Source organism: Phoca vitulina, unplaced genomic scaffold (genome assembly GCF_004348235.1).
Source record: "Phoca vitulina isolate PV1807 unplaced genomic scaffold, GSC_HSeal_1.0 scaffold2, whole genome shotgun sequence".
Classification (NCBI taxonomy): domain Eukaryota; kingdom Metazoa; phylum Chordata; class Mammalia; order Carnivora; family Phocidae; genus Phoca; species Phoca vitulina.
In genome coordinates this window covers 5,736,567-5,753,557 of record NW_022589705.1, presented here as the reverse complement: position 1 = coordinate 5,753,557, position 16,991 = coordinate 5,736,567, and the positions used below count along the sequence as shown (strand labels likewise).

The following is a 16,991-nucleotide window of genomic DNA, read 5'->3' as shown; positions in this document are numbered from 1 at the left end:
CATGACTGATACCTGAAATTTAACTTGCCAAGATTTTAATAATTCAATGAGAATATCTGCTGTTTGAGGGGCGCCTGGGTGGTTCAGTCGGTTATGTATCTGCCTTCAGCTCAGGTCCTGATCTCAGGGTCCTGGGATCGAGTCCCGCATCGGGCTCTCTGCTCAGCAGGGAGTCTGCTTCTCCCTCTGCCCCTCCCCACCCTGCTTGTGCTCTCTCTTTCAAATAAATAAATAAATAAATAAATAAATAAAATCTTTTTAAAAAAAGAATATCTGCTGTTTGAACAGCTTTTATGTGCCAAATACTGCGTGGTTACATACATTCTCTCACTTAAGCACTAGTTTATAAAGGAGGTATTATTATTATTATTGCAATTTTACAGTTGAGGAAACTGAGAATTAAAGGGAGTTTATATGATGTATTTAAAATCACACAAGCAAAATAAATAAAATCACACCAATCAGTAGGAAGGAAGGCCCAAGGCCAGCCTTTTGCTTGCTCTGTTGTCTGTGAGTGGTTGGATGCCTTCTGATGGAGAGAATATGATGGCTGCTAAGAGCATTTGCACCTAGGATAAGCGTCAGTCTGAGCCCTTATCAACCATGTATTTCTTAGTATGATGAACGGTCAGAGGTCACCTATCGATGGAGAAGCTTGAAAGCATCAAAACTCTGTATACCAGGAAGGGGACCTAAGGAGGGAAGGGGAGCCCAGTGACAAGTTGGCAGACAGGTTCTCTGAGGGGGGCAGGGAGGGGAGGGTCACTCAGCTGTTTCATGACTTCTGAGGCGATGTGACAGACAACCTCATCACCTTCGCCCTACAAGGCAGCTATAAGACCACGTTTGTGGGGAAATACATATTTCTATCGACTGAGTCAGGGCTAAATTAGACATTAGTGTAATGCGACACATCTGAATTTCATCACCATTACATCATCCTTTAGACCTTGTAACGTTCATAATGATATTTTTGGTAGGCTGGAATAAGCTGTCTCCATCTGAGGTGTATTACTTTAAACCTACATTTAACAGACTAATAAAATGAGGTGTGGGCCAGCTAATCCCCTGTAGTCATACCCTCAGAAGTATCCAGGCAGCAAAAGGAACCAGTGTTATGAGTAAGTGTCCTGAGGTGGCCCTGAGGGCACAGACCCTGACCATGCTGTGTCACTCGGAGGAGATGGTGGGACGACCAGAGCTGTGTATTTGGGACCAAGCATTCCCCTCCCACGGGAGACTCCACGATCCACGACCTTGGAATCCTGAGACCTTGGAAAATGATCCATGGTCTGAACCGACCCTCCACCCCTGCCTCAAGAACTGGACACCCACACCCTTATTGTGAGGTGGCACAGGGGGCTGATCTGGGGACGCAGAGAACATCTACTCATCACCTGCCATGTGCTAAACATAGACTATAGATCATCACATGTGACATTATGGGAATTACTTTTCTTAACTGAAGCATAGGACCAATGTTTGACACAGAAGACTATCTTGGGGGCGCCTGGGTGGCTCAGTTGGTTAAGCGGCTGCCTTCGGCTCAGGTCATGATCCTGGAGTCCCTGGATCGAGTCCCGCATCGGGCTCCCTGCTCGGCAGGGAGTCTGCTTCTCCCTCTGACCCTCCCCCCTCTCATGTGCTCGCTCTCATTCTCTCTCTCTCAAATAAATAAATAAAATCTTTAAAAAAAAAAAAAAAAGAAGACTATCTTGGAACCACGATTTGCATAATTATCTCATGTAGTACCAACTCAACACAGGTCAGTGTGTCTGTTCAGGACCCAGTCTATGCCAGGCTGTGCGGGATGCTTGATTTCACCCCTCACTGGCCTTCCCAGTGCTCTAGGTCCTACTCAGCCCCTCACTGGGCTCCTGGAAAATGATGGCAGAAGACCCCCCAGTTCGTTCTCCAGGAATGACCTGTGGCCCTTCAGGATGAGCTGACCCAGAGATTTTCCCCTGGAGTTGGCCACTCTTCCCTCCCTCTATCCTGAGCTCTGCTCCTGACCAGAACCAACTGGAGCTTAGATTTCGCCCTCTTGCTCCTGTTTTTCTCCCATTCACCTCTCTTCCCTGACTCCTCTCTTTAGTCACGCATCTCAGAGCCCTCCAGCCTTGCTCTTTGTCCTACTGAATATTAAAGTTCACATCCAGCTCTGGTCTGCAACAGCTCCCCTGTACATTTGCCAGAGGAGGCCAAAGCCTCCAGAGCCCTGCTCCATCTGGGGCCCCTTAGCTGAAGGGGACTCCACAAACTTGCAGTGCAGCCCATGTCACGCCTCCTCCAGGAAGCCCTCCCTGAAATGCAGGATCCCACTGATGTCCTTTCCTAACCTTCTGTCATGATCCATGTCTGTGCCATACTTATCAACTTCATTCATTCAATAAACACTTATTGAGCTCCTATTAGGTGATGTGCACTTGATGAACACAACAAAGTTCCTGCCCTCATCCTTACATTCTTGTGGAGGAAGCAGATAATACAGAAACAAATAATAGAATTAAGTACTGTGAAATAAATAAAGCATGGTAGGGGACTACAGCCTATTGGTGGCAGGGTTTGGTGGGGGGTAAAATAGATATTTTTAAAATTAGGGTAATCAAGGGGCACCTGGGTGGCTCAGTCAGTTAAGCATCTGCCTTCGGCTGGGGTCAGGACCCTGGGATCGAGCCCCACGTCAGGCTCCCTGCTCACTAGGGAGCCTGCTTCTCCCTCTGCCTGCTACTACCCCTGCTTGTGCTCTCTCTCTCTCTCTGTCAAATAAATAAATAAAATCTTTAAAAAAATAGTAAATTAGGGCAATCAAGAGATGACATCTGAGCAGACCTAAATGATGAAAAGTGAACCATGCAAAGAAGATCTGTCGGCGGAAGTTATCCAAATATAGAGAATAGCAAGTGCAAAGGCCCTGAGGCAGTAACCAGATTAGCGTGCTGAAGACATAGAAAGAAGATCAGTGTGGCTGCCACACAGCAGGCAAGAAAAGGGGTGATGCAGGATGTCGGAGAGAGGGTCAGGGTCCAGACCATATGAAGGCAGGGTTTCTCCCAGTAGGGTTTCAATCCTACGGACATTTTGAGCCAGATAATTCTTTATTGTGGAGGACCATCCTGTGCACGGTAGGATGTTTAGCTGCATCCCAGGACTCCATCCACTAGACACCAGTGTCACCAACCCCACCCTCCCTTGTGACAATTAAAATTTATCTCCAGATGTTGCCAAATGTCCCCTGGGGGGAAATCACTCCCAATTAAGAACCACTGAAATAAGGCCATGGCAAGACTATGGATTTGAGTCCATAATGGGAAGTCATTGGAAGGCTGAGATATGGGAAATAACGTGACTGACATCTTTATTTTTTTTAAAGATTTTATTTATTTGTTTTAGAGAGAGAGAGAGCATGAGCAGGGGGAGGGGCAGAGGGAGAGAATCTCAAGCAGACTCCCCACCGAGGGCAGAGCCCAATGTGGGGCTCCAGCCTATGACCCAGAGACCATGACCTAAACCGAAACCATGAGTGGGATGCTTAACCAACTGAGCCACCCAGGCACCCCATGATTGACCTCTTTAAAAGGGCGCTCTCTTGGGGCACCTGGGTGGCTCAGTTGGCTAAGCGTCTGCCTTCAGCTCAAGTCATGATCCCAGAGCTCAGGGATCGAGCCCTGCATCGGGCTCTCTGCTCAGTGGAGAGCCTGCTTCTCCCTCTGTCTCTCGCCTCTCATCCTGCTCATGCTCACTCTCCCCCCACCCCCTTCTCTCCTTTCTCTCAAATAAATAAATAAAATCTTAAAAAAAAAAATAAAATAAAAGGGCGCTCTGACCGCAGCTGGGCCGGAAGGCTATGGGGGAAGAAGAGTGGAGGCAGGGGGCTGCATGAGGAGGTCCCTATAGTAGTCTGGGGGAGAGGTGGTAGCGTTCTGGACCAGGCGGTGGCGGGATGGTGAGCAGTGATTGGATCCAGAATTTATGTTGAAATCAAGACTTGCTGGTGGATGGAAAATGAAAGGTGACAAGGAAGATAGAATCAAGGATGATTTCTAGATTTGGGGTCCGGACAACTGTGGGGATAATGATGTCATTATCTAAAATGGGGAAGACTAGAGTAAGACCTAAATTTGTGATATCCAAGTGGACGTGACAGTAGTCCCATAAGAGCCAGGAGCCCAGGGGAGAGGTCTGCATTGGAAACAGACACCTAGAAGTGGTATTTAACGCCTGGGGTGGATGAGATATCTAGGAAAAGAGTGATACAGAATGGGAAGGAGACTGGACTGAGCTCCAGGGCACTCCAACATTTAGAGTCAGGAGAAGGCAAAGCCAGCCAAGGCGACAGAGAAGGGAGAAGGTACATGAGAGGCATGTGGCCTGGTAACTCCATATCCGCCTCCTCCTGTCCATGGCCCGGTCACCGAACAGTCGGGCAGCTCCTTAGGCATATCCACTTGTGTTCAGTCTCAACGACCCCTACAAAACCCGGTTGGGGGCAAGCAAACAACTCAGCAGAAGTCACCATGTTTAATCCTTCCTAAGAAGTGCTATTAGTCCCATTTTCAGTGGACGACATTGAAAATCAGAGAGGTACAGTAAGTCACCATCGATCACATGTGTTTTGTTTTTTTTTTTTCTGTAGAAATTTTGCAAATTTAATTATTAACTATAAAACTATAGGACATGGAAAACTTAATCACAAATAATTAGAAGCTCAAGGTCTCTAGGCTATAAAATAATTGCACCTCAGCACATTGCTTTCGTGGCGATATTGCCACGCTAGTTCCGTGGCTTAGCTGTCCCAGTGTCTTGCTTTCGATCACATGTGTTTTTAGCCCCACTCCTGGACCTGGAACCCTGGAGAGTCTGATTCCACATTCACACTTTTTCCAGAGTGCCCTTGGCCTCTTGCATTAGGGGCCAGCTCCATGCCTGGCACGGGCTCTGTCCCCATCGTGGCAGGAACAGCTCATTTCTGCCCAGGCTTCTGTGAAATGCTTTCCCGTCTGCTGCTGTATTCAGTACGGGCAGCAGGGAGCTGGGATCACTCACTCACGCAGGGCAAGTGACTGTCAGGGGCCCCCACCCAACCAAGGGCAGAGCCAGGCGCTGGTACCGGGAGTCTCGCGCTCCTTTTATAAGTCTCACGCCTTACCTTTTATACCCACAGCCAAGGTGCTTCCCCTAGCTGGCGACCGTATTCAAAGCAGCCCTATCCGGTACACAGGGGCAATATCATTACTCTCATTTTATCAGATTAAGACTCGGAGGCTCAGAGAGGTTACAGAGTTAGGAAAAGGCTGAGCCAAGGGGAAATCCCTGGTCTCCTGAATTTCAGTACTACTGAGGTGAAATAAGTACTCTCTGTCCGACTTAACCATTTCTTCTTCCTTATATAACAGCTCTCCCAACCCCGGAAAGAAAGAAACTACAGACAGGTTTGTGGAATTTTCCCAAGCACGAGTTTGCCGGTCAGAATTCTGTAATAGGTCAATAATCATTTCAGAAGTTGAAATGATTAGGACGTGGACATTCTGTGTGTGCCAATTTGAATTCTTATTTTGCTTAACTGTAAAGATCCTTTAAAAAGAATCTTTGAAACGTAGTTTTGCCTTATTAAGCCCTCCACTTCCTGACATGTCCTGCTCTGTTTCAGAAAAATTCAAAACAACAACACTTAAAACCCTTCCCCCCTCCCCCCTCAAGTATTTTCTTTCATTTCCAAGATACAGAGATGCTGACACGTGGGCGTGAGGTCTGGAGTTACGCTTTGGTGTCTGACCTCCTCAAAAAAGAAAAGGAAAACATTTCTGGGTGTTCACACTTCCCCCAGCAAAGGACAGACACAACACTCTTGAACCCAGATGAAAAGAAAGGTAATTCATTTCATGCCTAAGAAACATTCTTGGTGGTGCGTCATGTTCTGGGACAATTGATTCCATTTGTCATTGCAAGTTTCAGAAAGGGTGGAAATACGCTCTTCCCCCCCACCCTCCTTTGGGCACAGAAAAAGTGAGCATTTGTTTTTTCCTTAACAATAAAAACAACAACAAAACCAGGTGCAACGGTGATGTATTTAAACAGCCTCTTGGCTGCTTTGCTTGCAGCCGCCTCAACTCCAGTGCTTGTTGGCTCAATATAACCCACCTGCTTGGGGGAAGGGAGCTGGGTTTGATTCCACAAACCTGTCCCTCTGTTATAAACGTTAGTTACAATGTGCAACTGACCCAGTGACATTAATTTTATAGGGAATAGCAGAATGGGTGGTGGAGAGGAGAGAAGAATACTCTTACAGAGATGAAAATTATCCCTAGAACCAGGTCCTTTTTCTCCCCTTCGGCCCCACTGCCCTGAAACCTCAAATAGAGATGTCTTAAGTGCCCAGAAAGGAGTGTTAAATCTTTGGTCTGGACAGGAACTCAGCATTTGAGGAGATGTCACTAATAATCCTCTTTGAGTCTTAGTGGTGAAAATGGGGCCCAGTGGAAGGGCATTTTACGAGGAGAGAGTTGGAATGAGCCCCAGGGGAGCATGGAGAAACACAGATGAGGGGGGAAGGCGACAATTCCACGTGAACAAAGAGGCAGGCAGTTTGTCATCACTGATCTGTCCTCAGGGGCTGCATTAGCTAGGCTCTCAAGAAAATTGGGACATGTCACCTTTGTGGCCCCAACCTAGAATCTTGGCATGGGTCACTCACGTATCCTCCGCTGGGAAGGGAAGGTCTAGGGTCAGTGGCAGATTGTGGTCCGGGGTGAGGGCTGGAGTTAGGATTAGGGTTTGGTTTGCCTGAAGGTGGCCACTCCAGTGTCCACATGAGGAGGCTTTAAGCTGTTTATACCAGGAGAGAAGGTTACCCCCCTGGCCCCCGCACTGGGGCAGCCTGGAGCCTCGCTCATGAGAAAATGTTAGGTTCTCTGCTCTGGGCAGGAACTTCTTTAGAATTTTGACAATGTCAACATTTTAATGGCATCTTAGCTCTGCTGCCCTTATAAAAATATACGAAAGGGGAAGGATGTGATTTGTGGGAACAGAAGCTCCTTCCAGAGTCACTGCACCCACACTAGGACCAAAACATTTATCCTGGTCACACGGCCAGGCAAGGTGGTGATACCCCTCTGACAGTTCCTGGTGACAGAGAAGGATGCCTTGTGCCCCTCGGACAATGATGTCATGGTCCCGAGTGGGGAACAGAATCACAGGAAGATGGCTCTGCAAGCATGAAATGGGAGAAAGGTGATATAGAAGGTGGGAACGAAGACAGATGATTGTTGCTGTCTCTTTGCTTGGTTTGCCAGAGAAACAGCAAAACTCAGGGATAATCACATTTAGGGAAGTCATAGTTCTGATGAGGTTGAGGAGTGATAAAGAAGGAGGAGGAGGAGGTGGTGGAGGAGGAAGGAGAAGACAGATGCTAATAGCAGCTCTCACTTACAGAGGGCCCCTTTGGTGGCAGGCACCTCATACATCTCTGTCATTTAATCTACACAATGGCCCTATGAGGATGGAATCCATGTGACCTCACAGAGAAGGACAGTGATGCTGGGCAAACTTAGGTCACCCAAATCACACACGTGGGAATCGCAGAGCTGGGACTGAACACCAAGTTTGTCTGGCTTTGGAGCTACGCCATTTCCTAAACCATGCTGTTGTCTATACCAGCAGCTTTTAACCTTTTTCGATGACTCATGGTGAAAAAATTCATTTTCCATCACAATCCAGTTTGCACATATGAGTATGGGTAAACATATATACAACTGAAACAAAAGTTTTGTGAATAATTTCCCTTTGCTACGTGTGATGAATTCTGGCTTTTAAAAATTTTATTCTACTCTCTTGCATTGAGAAAGAGAGAGAGAGAGAGTGTTATACCACTAAATTGGTTTCACATCCCCCGAATGGGTCTCAATCTGTACTTTGAAAAACATTTTCCTTTTCTCTACTCTATGGCAGTTGATTTGAAATGTTTTTCAACTTCCTGCTTGATCTTGCTGGATGCAGGGCAGCAACTTTGCTTCTGAGGCATGCTGCTAATTATGTACTCTGGACCATCCCTCTGGTGGAGGGGTCATCATTAATCAAATATTTCAGAAATTACAAATATCTGACAAAGCCGTTTGCTTGGAAAAGAGTCAGTCCAGGAAACCATCCAGAAAACATAACCGCTGATCTCAGGCACCAACAAATACAATATTTTAAAAGCAGTTGATGCATGCTTGCAAAAGAAACTCTTTTCTCTGCTTTTAGAACCTAAAGGACTCATCTGTTCTCATGGGGCAATGCATGCTCACCATCTCACAATAATGTCAAAGGAAAAGAAACACGCAAGGTGTCATGGGGAATCCATCCACCCACCATCAAGAGTAGTGTTGCCTATCTCAGTTTTTCGCGAGTACACTTAGGATCTGAAATTAGACTGCTTTTTAGGGGAGTGTGCATGTCTCCACCCTGGTTTAGGATTTCGGGGACAATTCTGTTTCGACAGCTAGGGACAGTGACACGGTTGGTTGAATCAGATTTAGGTCATGGAAAGTGAAGTCCAGATCAGATGGCTCAGCGCGAGTCAGCCCCGACGAGCCGTGGACTCGGTGACTTCACTCCAAGCAATGTGCACACTAATTGAGAAAACATGTTCCTGTGATAGCCTCATGCAAAAATCCAGATTTACGAATTTTTTTTTTTTTATTCCTAAGAATTCCTTGAATATTTGCCGTGCGTGTCTATACAGCCTCCCGGAGTACTTTTCCTTCTTCCTGAGTAGAGTTGTGTTTTTCTGCTGTGGCCCGGGTCAGGTTTTTAAAAGGGTGGGAGGCTCTGTCTCCTGACAGAGAACAAGTGGGCACATGGCCACAGGCCTTGGGGAGAAGGAGGAGGAGGGCAGGAGAGGAGAAAGATAACCGACACCTTCTGTCCCTTTCCTGGGGCAGAAAAAGCAACTGAGATCCAAGTCCTTGAAAAGCAACCGTCCACAGAGCTCAGCGAGGGACCCCTCTCCTTCATGCTTGTGGCCCTGCATTCTGAAGGCCCCCTGGGCTGGCCCACCCCCCACCCCTCAGCATTAGGAGCAGAGCTCAGGCTTCCAGGACACTCGCTGCATTGCAGGTTCTGGGCTAGGTTTGGGCTTTCCAGCATTCCCTTCTCTCACCTCACGACTGCCCTCTGCGATCGGCATTAGGATTCCTTTTTACAGATGAGGAAACTGAGGCATACAGGGATTAAGGAAAGCGGTCATAGAACCAAGAAGAGGTGGAGCATGGATCTGAAGCGAGTGCTGTCTGATTTTGTGTCAGGGTGTCTTCTAACCAACCCTGCCCGCCTGCAGGACACGCCACCTCCAGGAAGCCTCCCTGGAGTGCACCACATCATTCAGACCTCTCCCTTCCTGTGGCTCTTGCAGCCACCACATTAGTGCTTCTTCCACTTGTCCGCTACTGATGCTGCTCTCCACTGCTCCAAGTGTGTTAAATCTAAACTAGAAGATAAACAAGCCTGCAGACAGGTTCTGTTTGGTCTGCACGAATGTTTTGAAAGTGAAGAAATTACACATGCAGCCTCCAAGTTTTGATTTTTCTTGAAAAATTGGAAGATCTGGCCACACTGGGCCCATCATCCTGCAGAGCGACAGAGAGCCTGTCGATGGGGCACACTCTCTGTAGTTGACTGTGGTCCCCACCGGCCTCTGGACTTACCCGACTTACGTTATCCGGTAAGCCTGAAAAGTCATTTTAATTTTGACTCCTGAGCAATCTCCTTGGGTGGGATCATGACTTATATTTATCATGAACCACTCCCCTCACCCCAGTGCCCAGTCCCCTGGCTAGCACGTTAATATAGACGCTAATTTGGGAAAAGGAAAATCAATCCGGTGGCCTGATATCCGGGGGACCTACCTCCCCCAGTGGGGTGGGGACTGTCCCCCCCCTTAACCACAGGTTATATGTGGTTTAGCAGTAGCTGCTCAGCCACAGACCCTGGGCACGGGGAGCAAACTGCTCTGCCATCATAGAGAATCCGATTCCTCCTTCTTTCTTCTCTGGAAAACTTGGTAAGATACATAAAATCCTAAAGACACAAGTGGTTGGACGAGGAGGCGTTGGTATGTGGGGTAAGGAACCAAAACACTCTTAAAGCTGCCAGTACAAATGGCCATTCTCAAGAAATGCCTTATTTAGAGAGCACTGCATAACATCGCTGAAGTAAAAGTCTCAGGAGAAGTTTGCCGCTGGAAGAAAATCACAGGAGACTCTCCGCGCGTCTTTTTTTACCCGGGTATTATGAGGCAAAGATCATTCAGAAATGAAGTGTTTGGCTAAAATCCTATCAAAATGAGAATGTTAATTACAGAAGGTCCAAATATAGGTGGGTAAATTCCTAGAGAAGCCTTCAATGCTACCAAAAAGATTTCTTCTCCCGATGTGGTGAAGTTTTATATACGCAGAGATATAAAAAGTGCAAAGATGAGATCGTGGGATCTGAAGTGGAAAAGCATGAAGGGAGGACCTCCCCAGACTGAGGGAGAACACGAGGAAGGGAAACTCACGGAGGGCACTCCGTGTGCCAGGCCTGCGCTGGTGTGTGTCCCCCTCACCACATACGACAGCCCGATGGAAACAAGTACTACTGTTACTCCTGTTTCATGGAAGAGGAACCCATACGAGAGATGCCCTCCTGCTGAGTGGTCACCCCCTTCTCCTCAGTCACCTAGTCCAGTATCTGTTAGGCAGTGAGAGCCCAGCATGGCTCCAACTTCAAAATCACTGTCCAAAGGGGACCCTGCCTTTCCTGGCATCTCCCACACACCTCAGGGAGTCCACATCTGGTTATTGACAAGGATGCGATAGATGGTGGCCCAGTGTCTCCCAGCCAGATGTGCTCGGGGCCAAACACGGGACAGCAATTCACCAGACTGGAATGCGAGTCACTTCAACCGTGTCTCAGATCCACAGTGATGAGGAGGTGACACAGGACCTCCCTCGGCCCCCAGCCCAGGCTGAGCTCTCATGGCTTCTACCAGATGGTCGGTCCTCCTCGGGCTCACTTAGGAACAGCATGCAGAATGCAGACACATGGTAATGTCACCAACCCTGGCCACTTGAAGGAACAGCCAAAGGAAACAGGATGGGAAAATCAGCCCATCTGTACCAAAGAGCAAATACTTTGTGGTTATCAGGAAACGAGTCCAGTAGTCATGGATTGTAACTGCCCTGGATGCTTCTGTGTGAAGCTGGGGCCGTTTTCACTCCTGCTGACTTGGGAGCCAGGTCCTTGCACTTGCGGGCTCCCCACCTGCAGAAGCCACCACAGGTGGTGCTGACACGTCTCCGTCTGCTTAGCCTCGTGGTCACTTCTCAGAGAAACCCCGACTCTCTGCCTCTGACTAATACTACCACGAATGAAAAGCCTCTCTGCACGTGAAGGAGGTTGGCCCAACTCTTGGGCAATTTAAAAAAGCACTGTTGCTAGTCCCACCTGACAGATTGCGTCACCAGACCATACTGAGCCTCATTAGGGAATCTCCTTAAGTCTCCTGTGTCCTTTTCTCCCCCCTCATTAGGAATCAACTCTGAACTCTGCCAGCCCTCCGGCTTCAGCGGTTTTCTCTCTCCTGCTACTCTGGGCGTGCGTAGTGGACAGGTGTTTCTACAATACCCTCCAAAGACAGCATTCATCTTGGCCCTTGGCACTAGGAATAATCAGCTGCTTCCATATTTTGTCCTACGGTGAGAGCTTGGGGCAGGGTTAAGGATAACGTGAGCTGTTCTCCTTGAGAATAAATCCAGTGCCGCAAGAACCATCTCTCCCTCATAGCCCTGCTCGCTGACTTTTTTCAATCAAATGTCCCATTTTTGATTCCCATTTATTCTCACAGCTTGGGCACAGTTGTATTAATTTGATATCAACATGTCCCCATGTTGATTTAAGTGCTGGCAATGCTGGAGAGAGTTCTGCTTCCTCATTCTCTCACTCAGGGAAGGGACCTCCCGGTGCCAGAGTGTGATCCATTTGGCAAAGGAGGGAAGGATTCCCTCCCAAGGCTGTGGACACCCCGGGCAAGCAGTCTGCCTGTGTTTTTAAGAGCATATGGCAGAGAAGGAAAGCTGCTATGCTGTAATACCACCTGTCCCTCCCCCCAACTCTTTCTGATTTTCTTTTGATATGGGTCATTTGTAGTCACGCTCCACTGACAAAAGGCAAAGAGGGATGCCTGGTGGGACCACAGCACTGAGGTTTCTGCCAATGGCTTCCTGGAGCCTGATAGTCGTGGATCTGAAGCCCCATTTCAATGATGAAATAATTGATGCCCTGACAGTAGGGCCTAGAAGAAAGGCCCTTATTGGTAATTTCCAAAGGAGGTTTTGACTGAGAAGAGTATTATCCTTTTAATAGGTATTTAGCCATGTATGGGGGGCAGGGGGTGCACTTTTGGTTGTCACCATGCCTTCTGGCACTTAGTAGGCAAAGTAGGGGTATTAAACTTTCTGCATTATTTAAGTAAGTCACACTTAACCAAGAATTGTCCCCAAATGCCAACAGCTCCATTGGGAAACACTATTAATTCAATACAATGGTCCTATAGATTGGAAAAGTAAAGCCTGTCAAGTTGCTCAGTGACTTGCTCAAGGTCACAAAGATTTTTTTTTTTCTCTCCTGTCTCTCAACCCAGGAAACTACCATGGAACATTTGCCCAAAGTATAGCAGAAAAATGTCAAGAGATCATCTCAATGTTTCAATCCAATTCCTACTATGGCATTGTCTGAAGCCAGTGGTCTATAGAGCCTCCTCAAAAACATGTAAGGAGCCAAAAGAAGAATAATGAAAACATTAGGAAGCAAGAGAAACTCTTCTTTATTGTATGTTATTATCCTGGTCATTATTCTTGTCTTAGCCAATCACTGTGGCTGAAGGTCTATCCTCCTTGGCTCCAAGGCTCCTCCTTGGCTCCTTGGCTCCAAGGATGGACAATTCCATCCTCATGCACACCCAACCGAAAGGCCATTGCCCGGGTTTCTCCAGCTGCATTTCTGCCTCAGGGCCATCCCGGTGTTACTGCTCTTTGGAGTCAGGATGTGAACCTTTTGCCCACTGTCAAGAAGCAAGGTCCCTAGGAATGGGTTGGGGAAGCATCTTCCATCTACATTTATTTGCCTGATGCCACCATATGCTGTTCTGTGAAACTGGTCCATCACAGAGTTGATTTCTCAAGACGGGCTAAGCCTGAGAGCTGACGGTTTAGCTGATGGTTTGCAAGATCAGAGGTGCCACTCAAAGAAAGAGAAACACTCTGGGAACAGGGGTTGTTTGCTCAGAGATACCCAGAGATTTTAAGTGAATCCTCAGCAAACCTTCCATATTTGCCACCAGCAAAGGTCTCCAAAGCCTGCTCAGGACCCCGAAGTCCCTCCAAGTTCTTCCTGGGAGAAGATAAATGGCTGGGGCTCTGGTCCCTTGTCTTGCACTGATGTCTGCTTGGGGGCCTGGGCCTCGTCCCTGCTCCAGGCACAGTGGAGAAGAGCAGTGGCCCGTCTCCTTGTAATTTCTCAGCAGCTCCAATGCAGCTGCCGTTGCAACAGGGCATTCAGTGAAGGTGCCGCAGGAGTGCTCAGCACTTGTCTCAAAGTGAAGAGGTGAGATTTTCTCATCAATTTAATCTCAGTAATGATGAGAAACTTCCCTCAGGCTCCAGCCCTGCCCTGCCATGCCCTACCCTCCCTGCTGATGTCGGCAGCTGGGGCCCCCTTCCTGGCCACAGCACAATTTTCTCCATGGAAGAAGAGTGTCAAGCCAAGCCTCCCTCTGGGCCCCTAACTGGGGGAAGATGGGGGGTGGGCAATAGGAGGAGGCAAGAACCTCATTCTCTTGAGAAAGACTGAGGGGACCGAAAGAGTCACCAAGACTAGGATGGCTGTCCTGAATGGACCCAGTTTTCCCGATTTACTGGCAGTCCTGGGCTGCTTTAGGGTAAGATGGCTGCCCAGGGAAGGCGTGGCACTAGCAGCTGGTTATAAATCCTCCCAGGTGCTCCTACAGTTCCATCAGGACACGGATCCCCATGCCCCAGAGACCTGGTTTCCCATTTGTGGTGCCTCCTAACATTTTCCCCTTCAAGGCTGCCCTTTTTTTCACCTGCATAAAAATGTTGGGAAAAGGAGGAGGGGTTTGGCAGCATGTGACCTTAACCCCACCCCCTCCAAGACCCAAGTAGGAGGAACACGCACTTCTTCTGTGAGTCAATGTGGGCAGCGCCTGTCCCAGCCCCCAGACCACTCCTCCCCACCATCGAAGCCCAGTCCCGCAGTCCCCTCTGAACCCCTGGGAACACTGCCCATCGCGGATTGACATTTGGGTTGCCCAGGCTGACATATGACTTATTCCAGAATAAGACCCACAAAAGGCACCCATCCAGATCTAATGTAGCCTTTCCTCTGCAGAGGGAGAAAGTTTCAGACATTCGGCAAACAAACAAACAAACAAAACCAAAAAACAAAACTGTAAACACTGCGCAAGAGGGGCCCAAGTGCGGCTGCCCTTTCTGCTCTGCTCGGAGGGGCAAGTACTCCCCTCCAGCAGCTGAACTGACAGCTTCAAGAGTCTGAAGACCCCGCAAAGATGTCACTGGTGGGCCTTCCACCACTGTGTCTGAATTTGCAGAATGCATCTGGCCATGCACGTGTACGGGAGGAGGGGGCTGGCACCGGCAGCGGGTGTGCCCAGACGATGGAGCCAGGACAATTAATCAAGTGCCTTTTCTCCAGGATTCCCATTGGCCTCGGATGACAGATGGGGCAGAGACACCCAGGAGAGCACTATTTTGGTTTCCAGCTGGGAACGTGCACTAAGTTTTCCTTAATACCCACAGCACCCAAAAGGCTTTGCTGTAATACACTTTAATGCATGAAACACCCATAAATTATCCTTCAAACTGTTACAACTTCCAACCTGGAACAACTTGGAAAAACCAGCCTAGCAAGCAAGATCTTTTTTAATCTCTCAAGTCACAAGGGAAGAGAAAGTTCAAGCAGAAAACACCTTCCACGAGAATCTCAGAGATTTTTTTTGAGAGAAGGAGAGTTGTAATCAAACAGAGCTAAGCCACTTGTTTATGTTGGCTCAAAGATGCCGCTTCCTGATCCCTGGGTCCTCTCTCCGCCTCCCCTCCGTCCTTGCCGCCTGGACCCAAGGCGCTGCCCGCCCCACCCCTCCACGCCAGCCTCTCCTACACCTGGCAGCAGACCGCTGGAGGTGAGGCGTGTGACCCAGGGTAGCAGGACTGAGCCTTGGCGACCTCGGTCCAGCGCGGCTCCTTGGAGGTCCCCGGGCGCGTCGAGTCCCGGGGCCCTCACTCGGGTCTCCAAGCCCTCCAGCAACGCTCAGAGGAGCCCGAAGACCCTTACTCCGTTCCCGGCACCACTTCTAGCGCGCCCTGCCGGGTTCGTGCCCTGACCTGGGGGCGGCGTAGCACTTTCCGGGCTCGGCGCGCACACCAGCCCGGGCGAGCTGCGCACTGGCCCTCCGCGGTGCAGACCACCATTGCTCCGCCCCGGAGCGCCCGCAGCCCGCGCATCCCTCTTCCTAAGCTCTTTCGCCCTCCCTCACTTGCGCGCTGTCCCCTTCCAGCCCTCGAACTAGCAGTCCCTGGCATCGCCGTACGGCTACTGCAGGCTCCAGGGTTGCCTCCCCGGACTTCGGGCCATCGGGAGACCGGGAACTCCGCGACCAAAGAGAGAGAGAGCGCTGCTCCCCTCGACTCGCCCGCCTGCCCAGGCTCCCGCGCTCCCGCACCCATTCGGGACGCTCCTCTCACGGCTGCACCTCAGCCCGCGGGAGCCCCGGGGGTGCCCGGAGATCTCGCCAGACCTGGATCCATGCACTCTCCCCCAGGGAGCCCAGCCGCGCTAGCCCGCGCCCCTGCCCGCGCTGCGCCCCTCTCGGGGCTCGGCTCGGGGCAGCCTGACTCACCGCTGCGCTCCCCTCCGGCTCCCAGCGCTCTCTGCTGTGCAGGAGCGCCGAGCTGCTCTAACACAAGCTTCTTGAATTCTTAGCCCCTCCTCCCGGACTCCTGAGTCACTCACTCCAAATCCTTCCCCCCACTGCAACCCTCCCCAGCCCGGGCCCCGCACCTGCTCTGGTGGGCGGAGGTGCCCGGCTGTAGGGGGTCCTGGGTACTAGAGGTCGATCGCTCCCGGGAGGGCTGGCTCGACACAGCCGGGGAAGGGTTCAAACCTCCAGATGTCAAAGGGAAACGCACGGGGGTCGGAGGGGCCGCGCGGGCAAAGCCTGGACGGGGATTTTCTGGGGCACCAGGCGGGGGTGCGGACTCCGGACGCCGTTGGGCGGGCAGGCCGTTGTGGGCGGAGTTGTCCGGAGCTCCCCGCACCTCCCCACCCTTGCCTCGCGCGTCGCCTGCAGCCAGAGCTCCGGGGGTCCGCCCGACGTCACGCTCGGTGCCCAAGGCTTCGGCTGCCTCTGCTCCTAGCAGCGAGAGAGAAGAGCCTAGAGAGCTTTCGGCCTGGGACGCCACCCATCGCCCCGGGAGAAAAGAGCACCCAGGGGAGCTTGGCGAGATGCAGGTGCCGGGGCTCCTCCAATTCCGGGGAAGGCGGCTCTGAGAACCAGAACCAGCTAAAAGGCCCCCGGGCAGGAGCGAGTTGGTGTGGGGATAAGGGCTAGAGTACTTAAGGCGGCAGGACCTAGACTCAGGGCTTTAACTTAAGGGCCTGGGTTCCAGAAGCTTCCTTGCTGGGGTCGCAGACCCCTCTGAAATTATAGGCGAATTTGTATGTCTGTGTTCGATGTGTGCATTTTTCTGGGTAGAGGATCTGCAGCTTTCTTCAGTTTTGCAAGAGTTTTGTCTCTAAACTGATCTGGGCAGAAAGAGCCTGGTGCCCTGCCTTAGGCCCTAAATAAATTCCTTTTTATCTTCACAGTGCAGACTTCAAGTGAAGCTGGATCTCTGGGCTGTCTTTCCAAGATTTCTTGGGTTCCTGGATTCAGAGCC

The 16,991-nt window shown here is 50.1% G+C and overlaps 1 protein-coding gene across 2 annotated transcripts in view; it reads right to left on the bottom strand.

Moving 5' to 3' along the window:
- The window catches only part of NGF (nerve growth factor), a 52,777-nt gene extending 36,589 nt beyond the window's left edge, over positions 1-16,188 (bottom strand). The window contains exon 1 of one of the 2 annotated variants that reach the window (XM_032415624.1): positions 16,114-16,188. The gene's annotated coding sequence lies outside the window, so the exon portion shown is untranslated. Of the gene's footprint in view, positions 1-15,952; positions 15,999-16,113 lie in introns of those variants that run through there. The other variant, XM_032415635.1, reaches the window with a different exon arrangement.
- Between the last annotated feature and the right edge of the window lie 803 nt (positions 16,189-16,991).